Source organism: Capricornis sumatraensis, chromosome 4, assembly GCF_032405125.1.
Source record: "Capricornis sumatraensis isolate serow.1 chromosome 4, serow.2, whole genome shotgun sequence".
Classification (NCBI taxonomy): domain Eukaryota; kingdom Metazoa; phylum Chordata; class Mammalia; order Artiodactyla; family Bovidae; genus Capricornis; species Capricornis sumatraensis.
This window is the reverse complement of record NC_091072.1, coordinates 103118323-103135771: the sequence shown is the minus strand read 5'-3', so window position 1 is coordinate 103135771 and position 17449 is coordinate 103118323. Positions and strand designations below refer to the sequence as shown.

Here is a 17449-nt window from a genome sequence, read left to right as displayed (position 1 = left end):
TATTAACTCCATTGTACCTGGAGGCCTAAATTTTTGGGAAAAGTAGAAAGAGCCAATCAACTCTTAAAATCAGTAATAAAAAAGATAACCCAGGAGACCTCCCTGGGGTGGAAGGAGGCTTTACCGATAACTCTCCTCCGCACCCACATTGCCCCTAAGGAACAGCTGGGTCTTAGTCCTTATGAGATGCTATATGGGAGACCTTTTGTTTATGTCAATAACCTCTTCCTAGATCCAGAGGTTCAGACCCTCCAGTCTTATACCATGGCCATTGGGCAATTCCAACAGGATATACACTGGTGGGGTATGAACCAAGACCCAAAAGATTCTAAAGAGACACCACTATATGCTCCAGAGATTCAAGTCCTAATTAAAGTCTGGAAAGATGGGTCCCCAAAAGTTAAACTCCAGCCCACATGGAAGGGCCCCTACCCTGTAATACTTTCTACCCCCACAGCAGTCAAGGTACAAGGACATGACGCCTGGATTCACTACTCACAAGTCAAGCTGTGGAAGAAAACAGAAGAGGACACTCAATACACCTGTGAGCCCCTGGGAGATCTCAGATACCTATTCAGGATTACCAATGAGTGCCATTCTAACGAACACCCCCAAAAATCTAGTTTCTGGGGATAAGATTTCTCAGGATAGCTCTAAACAGCCAACACAGCTGGACAGAGATTATACTCCAAAACATACAGGAGATAGATCTTCTGATCCCTGAACAAGGAGGGACTTGAGCCATCCTGGCGATGTGAATTTAAAATTAACTAATGCCCCTACTAGTCCTTGTTATGCTATATTGATGATACTTATGATTATTCCATGTACTGTCAATTGTCTAACCTGTTTCATCTCTGCCCAGGTCAATAAACTACAACATACAGTGCCAGTTCAACAAAGATGTAAAATTACAGCTGACCACAGAATATATCACACACCCTTAGATGGACACCACTATAAGGACTCTGAGGCTTGAGACTAACAAGAAGGGGAAGCCCAATACCCCTCGCTGTCCCAGTTCAGCAGGAAGTAGCCAGAAAGACCTCGACACCCCTATTCCCAAAGAGTTGGGCCTCCCATCTCTTGAGGGGGGAATGTTAGGTAGGTAGAATAGGGAAGAGGAGTCCAAAATGGCGGTGGCTAAAAGACAAGGGAAAAGCCCATGAAAATAGAACAAAAGAAGGTCCAAGGACTGGAGTGAGGACCTCATGTAAAACAACACTCCTGAGGAAGTTTACATATAGGACAGGCCCAGGGAGAGATAAACATATAAAAGGAGGAGCCAGAGCGCTTTCTCTCTCTCTTTCTCTCCCACATGCATGCGCTCTTTCTCTCTCCCTCTCTCACTCACTCTCTCTCACCCGCGCTCTGGGGCACTCTTTTCCTCGTGTCTTTGGATTGACATGCCCTCACGCCTCGAAGATGGATTTTCTTACTATCTTCTAAATAAAATAGAGCTGTAACACTGATTTGTCTAACAGCTATAACATGGTCCATTCGAGACCTGAGCTATAACACGGTCTGTCCAAGACTTGAGAGCTGTGACATGCCAAGGGGGCTTTAATGTCCGTCACTCCAAATCTTTGTTGTGACGAGACAAAGAACCAAAGAACATACACTCACATGACATATGTAAAAGAAGAAGAAGAAGAAGAAAAAAAAAAAAAAACAGAAAAAAATAAACCATACAGTGATCACAGATTTTGTCCTCCTAGGCCTTTGTGATGATCATGACCTTCAGATTGTGATTTTCCTTTTTTTTGTTTATCACATATGTAAAAGTGTCACTGGAAACCTGACAACACCACCCTAACCTGGATGGACTCCCATCTCCGATGCCTAAGTATTTCTTCCTCCAAAATTTCTCAGAAATCTCCTTTACTGCTGTGTGCATTCCTAGATTTCTGGGGGCAATTATCACCAGGAACAAGACTGTGTCTTACAATTGTGCAGCCCAACTATTTCTCTCTATTTTCATGGGGGAGGGGGTGGGGGTGACTGAATTTTACATTCTAACTGCCATTGTCCTATGTTGCCATCTGCAAGCCCCTGCATTATACAAACATCATGAGCAGGAAACTCTGCAGCCTGTTTGTGCTCTGTGCATGGCTGGGCAGGTTTCTGACCATTTTCTCGCCCTTTATGCTTCTCCTCCAGCTGGATTAGTGTGCTTGTAATGTCATTGATCACTTTTTGTGTGACTACTTCCCTCCTTTTACAATTGTCTTGTTCAGATACATGGCTTCTAGAAGTAATGGGTTTTTACTTTGCTTTGGTTAGTTTGCTATTTGCCTTGGCATTAGTGATTTTGTCCTATACATACATTATCAGGATATTTTGAGAATTCCATCTGCCAGTCAGAGAAAAAAGGCCTTCTCTACTTGTTCTTCTCACCTGATTGTCATCTCCATCTCTGATGGAAGCTGCATATTCATGTATGGTAGTCCCTCCCCAAAGAAAAGAGATCATTGACAAAAGCTATTCTCAATATCTTTGTGGCCCTCCTTGCTGAACCCCTTCATCTATACCCTGAGAAACCAGCAAATGAAACAAGCCTTCAAAGACTTGGTCTATAAGGCAGGCTTTTCTGCCAATAATTTTTTTTTTGGTCAAAAATAAACCACACTTTAAAGAACAATCAGGTTATATCCTGAAATTCCTAACCATCTATTCATTAATAACTACCTTTGTTCTTAATAGGTTGTTAATATTACAAATGACAGTTAATATATTTCCCAATCTGTTACTTTCACTTCCAAGCTAAGTTTTTCCAGTGCATTGCTTATCAACATTTCAAGATATATAAAGTTATTCCTCCTACAATATTTTTGTAAATTGAAATGTATTTGTTTAAGACAAAGCACATTGTGAAAAGATCATTTTAATTCTGTTAATCAGTCCCTGAAAGGATCCTATGAAGTACCAGACTGTACTTCAAATGTAGCATTTCAAAATGAGTGTGTAATTTCCTATGTATTTTCAAGGTGAACACTGATCGTTTCCTATGGTGTAAAGAAGCTATATATTCTGTGTAATAGTACACGAAATTCAGTCCAAAGAGATAATATGTACTCGTGCATTGCACTTTTAAAGTAGAGGTTTTTTATTTCATGAAATTCAATATATATATAGAAGGTAAATATTGATCATGATATTATGTATTTTTATATAATTTATATACGAATTCCATAAAAATAAATAGTAAATTATATTTATAATCAAGTAATTAAAAATAAATGTAATATAACTAAAACACTGCCACTTTCCAGAATTTAATACTCATGTCTATGACAATTATTTTGAATTCTTTGTCAAGTGTTCATAAATCTATATTTATTTAGGGTCTATTTTTTGAGATTCATTTTATTTGCATCATTTTCTCTTCTTTATGTCCCTTGTAAATTAACGTTCTTATGTACACATTTGATAAAACAGCCACCTCTCCCAGTCTTTTAAAGCTGGATTTGTTCAGGGGAAATGATCACTACTCAATCCACCTAGAGACTCTGGGGGCCTCTCCAATCTTTTCTGAGGATGTCTATCCTCAGATTTGTGTTTGGAGATTCCTCAGCAAGCTGAGTAAAGGTGGGTTCATATCTATTTTGATTCTATTGTATCTACAGTGTCCTATAGTATCGAAGACAGCAGGTTCTCAATGTTTGTTGAATGAATAATAATGATGAGTCAACAGATGCAGAGACTTTTTGGTCATTTCTAAAATTAGGTTAAAGGAATCTGAATTGTAAATTTTTGCAGATTTCCTAGGTTTTATGCTACAGTCCATAGGGTCCCAAAGAGTTGAACATGACTGAGCGACTACACTTCACTTCACTCCACTCCATGCTTTCATTAATTACCAGAACCCAGCCCACCAATCAAATGAAAAGAGGCCTCTGGATAGTAGATACTTCTCAACAATTAGCACCATTATTAAGGGAAAATGACCTGTGAAAATTCTTGGAACATATTGAAGACTTTAAAATTTATTTAATCTAACTTCTCTCATGTCTTCTATGGGAATTCATTGAGCATGATATTGTATCTCATTCTTCTTTTCATTGTTCTTTATTTAACCTTTTGAATAATTTATTTTATACTTAATAACTTAGTGAGCCACTTAATGAGGACATTTTATTACACAAGAAAGGAAATGTAGTGTTTACACATAAGATTCATTAATCCCAATATTTCAGTCAGCAAGGTCAAGAAATGTCTATACTTTAGAGAAATCCTGATGTACCAAATTCAGAAAAACTTTTCCAAAAATTTTGCAAATATTCCATATGTTTCTGCCCTACTTCTCATGCTTTTCTATCTCTTTGGACATAGTCCACCAAGTTTTCTAATTCAATATTGGTACAACCCCATGAATTGCAGGACACCAGGCTCCGCTATCCATGGGATTCACCAGGCAAGAATACTGGAGTGCATTGCCATTTCCTTCTCCAGGGGATCTTCCCGACCAAGGGATCTAACCCGGGTCTCCCACATTGTAGGTAGACGCTTTACCGTCTGAGCCACCAGGGAAGTCTACTACAAATATTAATAACATATGTATAATCCTTAGAGTATTTTCCTCTTGGCTCTGTTGGCACATTTGATTCACTGGAGTACTTCCCATGAGCCATGGACATATGTTGTGATAAAACTGCTTGTGGCTTATGCAGGTTAAAAATCCATGTAAAAATCATGTCCATAAAGAACCACAGTAATGATATCTTGCTACCCTTCACCATTTTTGCTCCCATGGCTACAAAGCAAAATGCATCAAAGAAAAATAGCTATAGAAAGAAGATAATTGCAAGTGTATTGAGAAAGAATATTTTTACAAATGCTACATATCTTAACCTAAACTTGAAATAGTTACCAATATTTTTTAATAGTTTCTGCCACTTAATGTGATGGATGCATTTGTAGAAATAGAGGTAAGATTATAAAGTAAAAGCCAATGCAAACTTTCCTTTCCTTAGCACTGATTTATTAATTCTTAGCTTAGCATTTCATCAGGTGAAATAAATAATGAATAATTTGGTGTTGCCATTCCTTCCTGTATATATCAAGGATTCTGAAGAATTAGTCTGTTTATGTTTCCTGATTGTTATACTCATTGAATATAAGTCTGATAAGTATCACATGCTTCAGTTTCAGGAGGAAATAGTATAGAATTCCAATTTGACCTTTAACTAGCTGTATGCTTTTGTTTATAATAATTAATCTCTCATTGTCAGTTTCTTCAAAGGCAACATAAGGTTACTGCAATGAATCAATGAGATCAATTAGATAAGAATATAAACAGCACTGTCTCTCAAGTTTCCTCCAAAATGGTTGCAACTGTTTTATAGTGGGACCAGACCGCCTGACCTGCCTCTTGAGAAACCTATATGCAGGTCAGGAAGAAACAGTCAGAACTGGACATGAAAAAACATACTGGTTCCAAATAGGAAAAGGAGTACGTCAAGGCTGTATAATGATCTTCCTCAAATGTAATAATTGATTTTATTTGTATGAATAATAAAGAGAACAGTATTTACTGTGTAGGAATACAGGCTTTAAAATTTTATATAATTTAATTTTACTTCTAATCCAGTTCAGTTCAGTTCAGTCGCTCAGTCATATCCGCCTCTTTGCGACTCCATGAATCTCAGCACGCCAGGCCTCCCTGTCCACCACCAACTCCCAGAGTTCACTCAAACTCACATCCATCGAGTCGGTGATGCCATCCAGCCATCTCATCCTCTGTCGACCCCTTCTCCTCCTGCCCCCAATCCCTCCCAGCATCAGAGTCTGTTCCAGTGAGTCAACTCTTTGCATGAGGCGGCCAAAGTACTGGAATTTTAGCTTTAGCATCATTCCTTCCAAAGAAATCCCAGGGCTGATCTCCTTCAGAATGGACTGGTTGGATGTCCTTGCAGTCCAAGGGACTCTCAAGAGTCTTCTCCAACACTACAGTTCAAAAGCATCAATTCTTTGGTGCTCAGCTTTCTTCACAGATCAACTCTCACATCCATACATGACCACTGGAAAAACCATAGCCTTGACTAGACAGACCCTTGTTGGCAAAGTAATGTCTCTGCTTTTCAATATGCTATCTAGGTTGGTAGCCATCACAATAATTGTATGAAATATTATCCTTATTTTCACAGTGGGGAAGAAAAATATATATAACTCAGAGAGAGTTGTATTTTTAATCCAGATCTCTTGGAATGCAAATCCTGAATAATCCCACACAAAATAATTAAAATTAAGACCTTATGCTATATTTTTATAAGAAATCATTTTCCTTTTTAGGTTAAAAATTATTTTTAAATATAGAAACTAGTTGACAAACAGACATTTAGGGAGAGATAGAATATCTCTTCAGAGAAGGCAATGGCACCCCACTCCAGTACTCTTGCCTGGAAAATCCCATGGATGGAGGAGCCTGGTAGGCTACCATCTATGGGACTACACAGAGTCAGACACGATTGAAGTGACTTAATAGCAGCAGCAGCAGCAGCAGCAGCAGAATATCTCTATTGAAACCCACAAATCCTAAGAGTGATTTAGGTGATTACATTTTTTTCCTTCATTATTCTAATCATACGGGTTTGTGTGTTGATCTGACTGATTTGATTTGACTCCCCTTTTCCATTATTCCAAAGGGCTTCCCTGGGCTTCCCTGGGCTTCCCTGGTGATGCAGAGGTTAAAGCGTCTGTCTGCAGTGTGGGAGACCTGGGTTCGATCCCTGGGTGGGGAAGATCTCCTGGAGAAGGAAATGGAGGCAACCCACTCCATTATTCATGCCAGGAGAATCCCATGGACGGAGGAGCTTGGTGGGCTACAGTCCACGGACACGAATGAGCGACTTCACTTTCGCTTTCTTTTTGCTTTCGCTTTCGCTTTTCCATTAATAAAAAGTAAGTTGCCTTTTTTTGGAGGAATCAGAGAAACAGAATTCTGAGCTAACTGTAGGACTATTCAAAAATAGTCTTTTGCTGTCTCGCATACAGGGTTATCATTACCATCTTTCTAAATTCCATATGTATGCGTTTGTATACTGTATTGGTGTTTTTCTTGTATGTGAGACAACAAAAGAGACACAGATGTATAGAACAGTCTTTTGGACTCTGTGGGAGAGGGCGAGGGTGGGTTGATTTGGGAGAATGGCATTGAAACATGTATAATATCATATATGAAATGAATAGCCAGTTCAGGTTCAATGCATGATACAGGATGCTTGGGGCTGGTGCACTGAGACGACCCAGATGGATGATACGGGGAGGGAGGTGAGAGGGGGATTCAGGATGGGGAACACATGTATACCTGTGGCACATACATGTTGATGTATGGCAAAACAAATACAATATTGTAAAGTAATTAACCTCCAATTAAAATAAATAATTTTATATAAAAAAAGAAAAATTTAATTACATTTTCTTGAGATATCAAAAAACTTTTCCCATTATCGAGTTTGACATTTTCTGTGCTGTTGTTCAGTTGCTCAGTCATGTCCAACTCTTTGTGACCCCATGGACTTCAGACTCCCTGGCTGTAGAAGACTGCAGCCAGTCTTCCCTGTTCCTTACTATCTTCTGGAATTTGTTCAAACTCATGTCCATTGAGTCTATGATGCCATTCAAACATCACTATATTATTCTTCAATTCAAAAAGTTATTATAATGAATAGTTGCTTAGGGAAAATTATGATACAGACCCTGCTTTGGGAGAATGCCAATATTAACATATATACAATAACAATTCTTTTAAAAAGCCTGAAGAAACTGGCATCTGAAAAAATTTGAGAGCTGTATGTTAAGAAGTTTTTAGGTGGGCAATATGAGCAACCCAGGAGACAGTGCCTCAAATAACTCTGAGAAACTTGGGAAACTGTTCCAAAGAGGTACGGGGGAAGGATAGTATATATGTGATTTTAATATGCAATTAAGCACATATTTATTTTAGTATTTCTGCTGGTCTTATGAAGCTTCTGCCAGTCATGAGAAACAATTTGCACCATGAAGAATTTTAGTACTTTTCTAGATATGAGGAGATATAAGAATTGGGCTCATAAAATCAGCTCCTGAGTGTATCTAACTATCTGAAGACCTGTCCTGGCAGTTTTCCTGGAGCAGAGAGTGCCTCATTTCTTCTCTCTACCCTCACTCCTTCAGGGAGGGTTGAGGGTCAGCAATTGCAGTAGCACATGATTTAATCCTTGTAGAGATTACATGGCAAGTACCCATGCACATTGCCAACTTGTAGTTGCTGGATACCAACTATGACTACATTTGCTATGGTCAGTTGCATATTTAAATAAATGCTTGATGTTAAACTGGTCTTTTGATAATAACTAAGTTTTTTTAAAATAACTTTCTCATATCTGTGGCTATTTTGAGATAATAGCTTATACATACAATTCTTTTAATTGCCTCTTTTTTTTAATTATTACTTCCTTTTTTTTTAATTTTAATTGCCTCTTTAAGTGATATGCCTAATCAGTAGTAGAGAAACTAACAGTAGCAAAGTTTTATTATACACAAAATTGAGATTTTCTTGTTAAAAATGCTTATTTTAAGCATTAGAGTATGACATCATATGGAAAATGTACTGATTAGAATTTATATGAACAATTGTACAAGATTATACAGTTCTGGCTCTGAACATTTTTTTTTTCTTCTGTTTTCCATGAAGTCAAAAACTGAAATAATAATGGAGAGTGCTCACTCTCATCCTACACTTTTAAACTATTATTATAGAAAGACTGTAATCATAATTCATTGAGCTAAGTTCTGATTTTCACATACTATACTCAGTTGAGAGTCTTAGATACATCATTTGCTGAAACACAAAGAAAATAACTTATAAAACATACTGAGGAGATTTCCACACTGTAGGGAAATCATGCAGTTACTTTTTCTTCCCCTCATTCTGGAAGTTTATAATTTCTAAGCTTAACTGGAAACATATGAAAATGCTGAAGTTAGACTTAATTGATAACTGTGACTTCTAAATGACTCAAAAAAAAATATACCGTAGACTGTAGATAGGTATAGTTCAGGTAATTAAAAGAACTGTAAAATTATTGCAAAAGATATGAGAGAGTTTATGTTGATATTATCAGATAATACAGCTCTCTACACAACACTATGCAAATTCCTTAGTGGTTATTACAAATATTTGCAATCTGTGTGAGCATTTTGATTATTAATGTCACCAGTCAAGACATACTTTTTCTATAAAAGGGTCATACATTAATAATTTAGAATTTGTAGACCATAAGTCCTTGAAGTAACTAACTCTTCCCCTCTGTAGTGTGCAGCTATGAACAACATGTAAGTGAAAGGGCTAAGGCATGTCTAATAAAGCTTTTAATAAACAGTTCATGAGCCAAATTTGCCCAATAGGCTGTAGATAGTCTATCCACTTGTTGTCTTAAAATTTCCCATAAGCTTTGACCAATTGGGCAACAATCTTATAAAATATTTCCAGAGAAAAAGATAAGATAAATATTTCTGCAAGAGAATAACAATTACAGATACCTCATAAAATTGTTGGCAGGATTCAAAGAGGCAATATGTAGAAAACAATTAGACTAGGTCTGCTGCTGCTGCTGCTGCTGCTAATTCGCTTCAGTCGTGTCTGACTCTATGCGACCCCATAGACGGCAGCCCACCAGGCTCCCCCATCCCTGGGATTTAGGTCTGGACTATAGTAATTGATGAAAAAAATTATCTCTACCATCCGCTTTCTTTTCCTTCTCATTATTATCAGAAGTACTATTAATAATGTAAAGAATATATATATATATATATATATATATATATATATATGAGTTTCTAATCTTTTATTTTAAGCTCAGTAAACATTGTAATGGTCTGTGACATTTTATTATTTACATAGTTTTTTTACATGCTTAAAAGACTTTATAATGTAGAATAATTTTCTATAGTGATCTTAAAATACTTTGCAGAATCTCATTCTTGAGTACCATAAAGCTACATTTCTTTGTAAAAATTTCATAGCATATATACTTTATCGAAGTATAGTTGACTTAAAGTGTTTCAGGTACAGTTCAGTTCAGTTCAGTTCAGTCGCTCAGTCGTGTCCGACTCTTTGCGACTCCATGAATCGAAGCACGCCAGGCCTCCCTGTCTATCACCAACTCCCGGAGTTCACTCAAACTGGCTTCCATTGAGTCAGTGATGCCATCCAGCCATCTCATCCTCTGTCGTCCCTTTCTTCTCCTGCCCCCAATCCCTCCCAGCATCAGCGTCTTTTCCAATGAGTCAACTCTTCGCATGAGGTGGCCAAAGTACTGGAGTTTCAGCTTTAGCATCATTCCTTCCAAAGAAATCCCAGGGCTGATCTCCTTCAGAATGGACTGGTTGGATCTCCTTGTAGTTTCAGGTACATAGCCAGGTAATTCAGTTACACATATACACATATATTATTTTTCAAATTATTTTCCATTATAGGTATTATACCATTATAAGTATAAACATGATTTTGTTTATAGTTCCCTTTGTAATACAATAAAACATTGTTGCTTGTTGTATATCTATTTTTATAATTAGAAATATAGCATTTTATTAATACTAAGTCAAACAAATTGAGTCAAAATGTCAAATTTTTTATTTAGGAAAAAATTGATAAATTTTCTAAGAGATATATATATATATATACACTAGACAAATACTATTTATATATATGTATATGAAAACTGTTCTACTATGCTTGATAAATGGAGAAAGCAATGGCACCCCACTCCAATACTCCTGCCTGGAAAATCCTATGGATGGAGGAGCCCGGGAGGTTGTAGTCCATGGGGTCGCTAGGAGTTGGACACGAATGAGCAACTTCACTTTCACTTCTCACTTTCATGCACTGGAGAAGGAAATGGCAACCCACTCCGGTGTTCTTGCCTGGAGAATCCCAGGGATGGGGGAGACTGGTGGGCTGCCGTCTATGGGGTCGCACAGAGTTGGACACGACTGTAGTAAGTTAGCAGCAGTAGCATGGTTGATAAAGGCTTGAGAAAAGACATCAAGAAAAAAAAATTAGAAGAGATGAAGAAATCTGAAAACAAAAGCTAAATGAGATGGGAGTACTGAATATGAAATAGAAAAAGTGAAACCAACTGGATAAAAGTAAAAGATCATCCTATGGTCCAGTTCTTCGTAAACATGGCTGCTCCTTAGAAACATATCTGGAGCTTTGGAGGAAAAGCAATACCTGGGCATTTGTATTTTTCAAAAAATTCCAAGATATTTCAGATATGCATCTTTATTTTAAAATGTGATTACAGGTTTTCCTGTTAAATGTTAGTGTTGATGATATAGAATTCTATTGTTGACCAATCATGATACAATGATATTAAGGAGTAATAGTTACATAATCACAATACTAAAAGATGTTTATCAGTTTTTGCAATCAATAGCCAGAGAAAATTTAAAGGTCCCTGCAATTGCAAGTTATAATGGGAACATGATTAATCTAATAATATAAAATAGTTCCATACAGTTTGGGAGGTTAAGCAGAGTGATATAGTAATTGGAAGTACATACATGCACATGTTTTCATCCAACCAGTCAGTCTATGTCTTTTGGTTGGTGCATTTGACTCATTTACATTTAAGGTAATTATCAATATATATCATCCAATTATCATTTTCTTAATTGTTTTGGGTTTATTTTTTGTAGGTCTTTTCCTTGTCTTATTTCCTACTTAGAGAAGTTCCTTTAGCATTTCTTGTAAAACTGGTTTGGTGGTGCTGAATTCTCTCAGTTTTTGCTTATCTGGAAAGCTTTTGATTTCTCCATCAAATCTGAATGAGAGGCTTGCTGGGTAGAGTATTCTTGGTTGTAGGTTCTTCTGTTTTCACCAGTTTAAATATATATTGCCATTCCTTTCTGGCTTGTAGAGTTTCTGTTAAAAAGTCAGCAGATAACCTGATGGAAGTTCCCTTGTAGGTTATTTTTCCCTCGTTAATTTTAATATTTAATAAAGTTCTTATATAACTTAGAATTATGAAAGAACCTTGAAGCTGCAACAATAATGAAGTCTAAGGATAAGTAATGAAGCGTATATGTAGAGAACTTTTATATGTCAAGAATATGACTAAAACTAAAGTAGATTGAGTGCTATTTTTGTAAGATTTCACATCTATTTTATTACTCAAAAATGTTAAATAATTGTGATTAATGAAAAGGATTATTTTGTGAGAGTCCTCATTGAACTCTTCTGTGAGATCAACATAAACATTCCCAAGAGATATTCACTATAGAAGAGAGTCAGGAGGCTCTGCAAACACCAATGGTAGCTTCCAGAAATTCCCGATGTTCCACGTCATAGCACAGCTGTCACCTGGACTTTGTTCCCAGAAGATCAACACATGTCTCTCTTCATAGGTCACAACAACTAAAGTTGAGTATTTGAGCATTTAGTGCAACTAAATGCCAGATCCTAGTTTAAGAATTGACACTTGTTAATACCCCATGTTGCCATGTCACTTGCAGTTCTCACTTTGAATTGGGCCTAGAGGAGCTATCCCATGTTGAAGGTCAGGAAGGGTGGAGGTGAGGAGATACCCTTCGTCCAAGGTAAGGAGCAGTGGCTGTGCTTTGCTGGAGCAGCCATGAAGAGACACCCTACACCCAAGGTAAGAGAAACCCAAGTAAGATGGTAGGTGTTGCAAGAGGGCATCAGAGGACAGACACACTGAAACCATACTCACAGAAAACTAGTCAATCTAATCACACTAGGACCACAGCCTTGTCTAATTCAATGAAACTAAGCCATGCCTGTGGGGCAACCCAAGACGGGCGGGTCATGGTGGAGAGGCCTGACAGAATGCGGTCCACTGGAGAAGGGAATGGCAAACCACTTCAGTATTCTTGCCTTGAGAACCCCATGAACAGTATGAAAAGGCAAAATGATAGGATACTGAAAGAGGAACTCCCCAGGTCAGTAGGTGTCCAATATGCTACTGGAGATCAGTGGAGAAATAACTCCAGAAAGAATGAAGGGATGGAGCCAAAGCAAAAACAATACCCAGCTGTGGATGTGACTGGTGATAGAAGCAAGATCTGATGCTGTAAAGAGCAGTATTGCATAGGAACCTGGAATGTCAGGTCCATAAATCAAAGCAAACTGGAAGTGGTCAAACAAGAGATTGCAAGAGGAATCAGTGAACTGAAATGGACTGAAATGGATGAATTTAAATCAGATGACCATTATATCTACTACTGTGGGCACAAATCCCTCAGAAGAAATGGAGTAGCCATCATGGTCAACAAAAGAGTTCAAAATGCAGTACTTGGATGCAATCTCAAAAACGACAGAATGATCTCTGTTCATCTCCAAGGCAAACCATTCAATATCACGGTAATCCAAGACTATGCCCCAACCAGTAATGCTGAAGAAGCTGAAGATGAACAGTTCTATGAAGACTGACAAGACCTTTTAGAACTAACACCCAAAAAAGACGTCCTTTTCATTATAAGGAACTGGAATGCAAAAGTAGGAAGTCAAGAAACACCTGGAGTAACAGGCAAATTTGGCCTTAGAATGTGGAATGAAGCAGAGTAAATACTAATAGAGTTTTGCCAAGAAAATGCACTGGTGATGGCAAACACCCTCTTCCAAAACACAAGAGAAGACTCTACACATGGACATCACAGGATGGTCAACACCAAAATCAGATTGATTATATCTTTGCAGCCAAAGATGGAGAAGCTCTATACAGTCAAAAAAACAAAACCAGGAGCTGACTGTGGCTCAGATCATGAACTCCTTATTACCAAATTCAGACTTATGTTGAAGAAATTAGGGAAAACCACTAGACCATTCAGTTCAGTCACTCAGTTGTGTCCGACTCTTTGCGACCCCATGAACCACAGCACGCCAGGCCTCCCTGTCCATCACCAACTCCCGGAGTTCATTCAGACTCACGTCCATCGAGTCAGTGATGCCATTCTGACATCTCATCCTCTGTCGTCCCATTCTCCTCCTGCCCCCAATCCCTTCCAGCATCAGAGTATTTTCCATTCAGTCAACCCTTCGCATGAGGTGGCCAAAGTACTGGAGTTTAGCTTTAGCAGCATTCCCTCCAAAGAAGTCCGAGGGCTGATCTCCTTCAGAATGGACAGGTTGGATCTCCATGCAGTCCAAGGGACTCTCAAGAGTCTTCTCCAACACGACAGTTCAAAAGCATCAATTCTTCGGCATTCAGCCTTCTTCACATTCCAACACTCACATCCATACATGACTACTGGAAAAACCATAGCATTGACTAGATGGACCTTAGTTTGCAAAGTAATGTCTCTGCTTTTGAATATGCTATCTACGTTGGTGATAACGTTTCTTCCAAGGAGTAAGCGTCTTTTAATTTCATGGCTGCAGTCACCATCTGCAGTGATTTTGGAGTCCCAAAAAATAAAGTCTGACAGTGTTTCCACTGTTTCCTCAACTATTTGCCATGAACTGATGGGACCAGATGCCATGATCTTCCTTTTCTGAATGTTGAGCCTTAAGCCAAATTTCTCACTCTCCTTTTTTACTTTCATCAAGAGGCTTTTTAGTTCCTCTTCACTTTGTGCCATAAGGGTGGTGTCATCTGCATATCTGAGGTTATTGATATTTCTCCCAGCAATCTTGAATCCAGCTTATGTTTCTTCCAGTCCAGTGTTTCTCATGATGTACTCTGCATATAAGTTAAATAAGCAGGGTGACAATATACAGCCTTGATGTATTCCTCTTCCTAGTTGCAACCAGTTTGTTCCATGTCAACTTCTAACTGTTGTTTCCTGACCTGCATACAGATTTCTCAAGAGGCAGGTCAGGTGGTCTGGTATTCCAATCTCTCTCAGAATTTTCCACAGTTTATTGTGCTCCACACAGTTAAAGGTTTTGGCATAGTCGATAAAGCAGAAATAGCTACTTTCTGGAACTCTCTTGCTTTTTCCATGATCCAGCGTATGTTGGCAATTTGATCTTTGGTTCCTCTGCCTTTTCTAAAACCAGCTTGAACATCAGGAAGTTCACAGTTCACGTATTGCTGAAGCCTGGCTTGGAGAATTTTGAGCATTACTTTACTAGCATGTGAAATAAGTGCAATTGTGTGGTAGTTTGAGCATTCTTTTTCGTTGCCTTTCTTTGGTATTGGAATGAAAACTGACCTTTTCCAGTCCTGTGGCCACTGCTGAGTTTTCCAAATGTGCTGGCATATTGAGCGCAGCACTTTCACAGCATCATCTTTAGGTATGACCTAAATCAAATCCCTTATGATTATACAGTGAAAGTGAGAAATAGATTTAAGGGCCTATATCTGATAGATAGAGCGCCTAATGAACTATGGAATGAAGTTCATGACGTTGTACAGGAGACAGGATTCAAGACCATCCCCATGGAAAAGAAATGCAAAAAAGCAAAATGGCTGTCTGGGGAAGCCTTACAAATAGCTATGAGAAAAGAGAGGTGAAAAACAAAGGATAAAAGGAAAGATATAAGCATCTAATGCAGAGTTCCAAAGACTAGCAAGAAGAGATAGAAAGTCTTCTTCAGTGATCAGTGCAAAGAAATAGAGGAAAACAACAGAATGGAAAAGACTAGAGATCTCTTCAAGAAAATTAGAGATACCAAGGGAACATTTCATGCAAAGATGGGCTCGATAAAGGACAGAAATGGTATGGACTTAACAGAAGCAGAAGATATTAAGAAGAGGTGGCAAGAATACATAGAAGAACTGTACAAAAGCATCTTCATGATCCAGATAATCACGATGGTGTGATCACTAGAGCCAGACATCCTGGAATTGAAGTCAAGTGGGCCTTAGAAAGCATCACTATGAGCAAAGCTAGTGGAGGTGATGGAATTCCAGTTGAGCTATTTTAAATCCTGAAAGATGATGCTGTGAAAGTGCTGCACTCAATATGCCAGCACATTTGGCAAACTCAGCAGTGGCCACAGGACTGGAAAAGGTCAGTTTTGAGAAGGCTCAAACTACTGCACAATTGCACTCATCTCACATGCTAGTAAAGTAATGCTCAAAATTCTCCAAGCCAGGCTTCAGCAATACGTGAACCATGAACTTCCTGATGTTCAAACTGGTTTTAGAAAAGGCAGAGGAACCAGAGATCAAATTGCCAACATCCGCTGGATCATGGAAAAAGCAAGAAAGTTCCAGAAAAACATCTATTTCTGCTTTATTGACTATGCCAAAGCACAGTGGATCACAATAAACTGTGGAAAATTCTGAAAGAGATGGGAATACTAGAACACCTGACCTGCCTCTTGAGAAATCTGTGAGCAGGTCAGGAAGCAACAGTTAGAACTGGACAAGGAACAACAGACTTGTTCCAAACAGGAAAAGGAGTATGTCAATGCTGTATATTGTCACCCTGCTTATTTAACTTATATGCTTAGTACATCATGAGAAACGCTGGACTGGAAGAAACACAAGCTAGAATCAAGATTGCCGGGAGAAATATCAATAACCTTAGATATGCAGATGACACCACCCTTATGGTAGAAAGTGAAGAGGAACTAAAAAGCCTCTTGATGAAAGTGAAAGTGGAGAGTGAAAAAGTTGGCTTAAGGCTCAACATTCAGAAAACGAAGATCATGGCATCCAGTCCCATCACTTCATGGGAAATAGATGGGGAAACAGTGGAAACACTGTCAGACTTTACTTTTTTGGGCTCCAAAATCACTGCAGATGGTGACTGCAGCCATGAAATTAAAAGACGCTTACTCCTTGGAAGAAACGTTATCACCAACGTAGATAGCATATTCAAAAGCAGAGACATTACTTTGCAAACTAAGGTCCGTCTAGCCAAGGGTATGGTTTTTCCAGTAGTCATGTATAGATGTGAGTGTTGGAATGTGAAGAAGGCTGAATGCCGAAGAATTGATGCTTTTGAATTGTCGTGTTGGAGAAGACTCTTGAGAGTCCCTTGACTGCAAGGAGATCCAACCAGTCCATTCTGAAGGAGATCAGCCCTGGGATTTCTTTGGAGGGAATGATGCTAAAGCTGAAACTCAAGTACTCTGGCCACCTCATGCGAAGAGTTGACTCATTGGAAACGGCTCTGATGCTGAGGGGGATGGGGGCAGGAGGAGAAGGGGAGGACAGAGGATGAGATGGCTGGATGGCATCAATGACTCGATGGACGTAAGTCTGAGTGAACTCCGGGAGTGGTGATGGACAGGGAGGCCTGGTGTGCTGCCATTCATGGCATCGCAAAGAGTCAGACATGACTTAGCGACTGAACTGAACTGAACTGAACTGAACTGAAACTTAATAGACCAACGTTATTGAAGAGGATGATAGAAGTTCCACACCTTCTTAAGGTTTCTGATATTCTGTTTTTATTTTTCATGAATCATCATAAAATAGAGAAAAAATAATCAAATTTGATTCATGTGATGTTTACTAGTGTCTGGCAGAGTAGCAATGACTCATCTTCT

General features: G+C 38.5%; 1 pseudogene; it reads left to right on the top strand.

The window, feature by feature from the left end:
* Window positions 1-1838: 1838 nt before the first annotated feature.
* Window positions 1839-2622, top strand: LOC138078682 (olfactory receptor 6C3-like; annotated as a pseudogene).
* Window positions 2623-17449: the final 14827 nt, after the last annotated feature.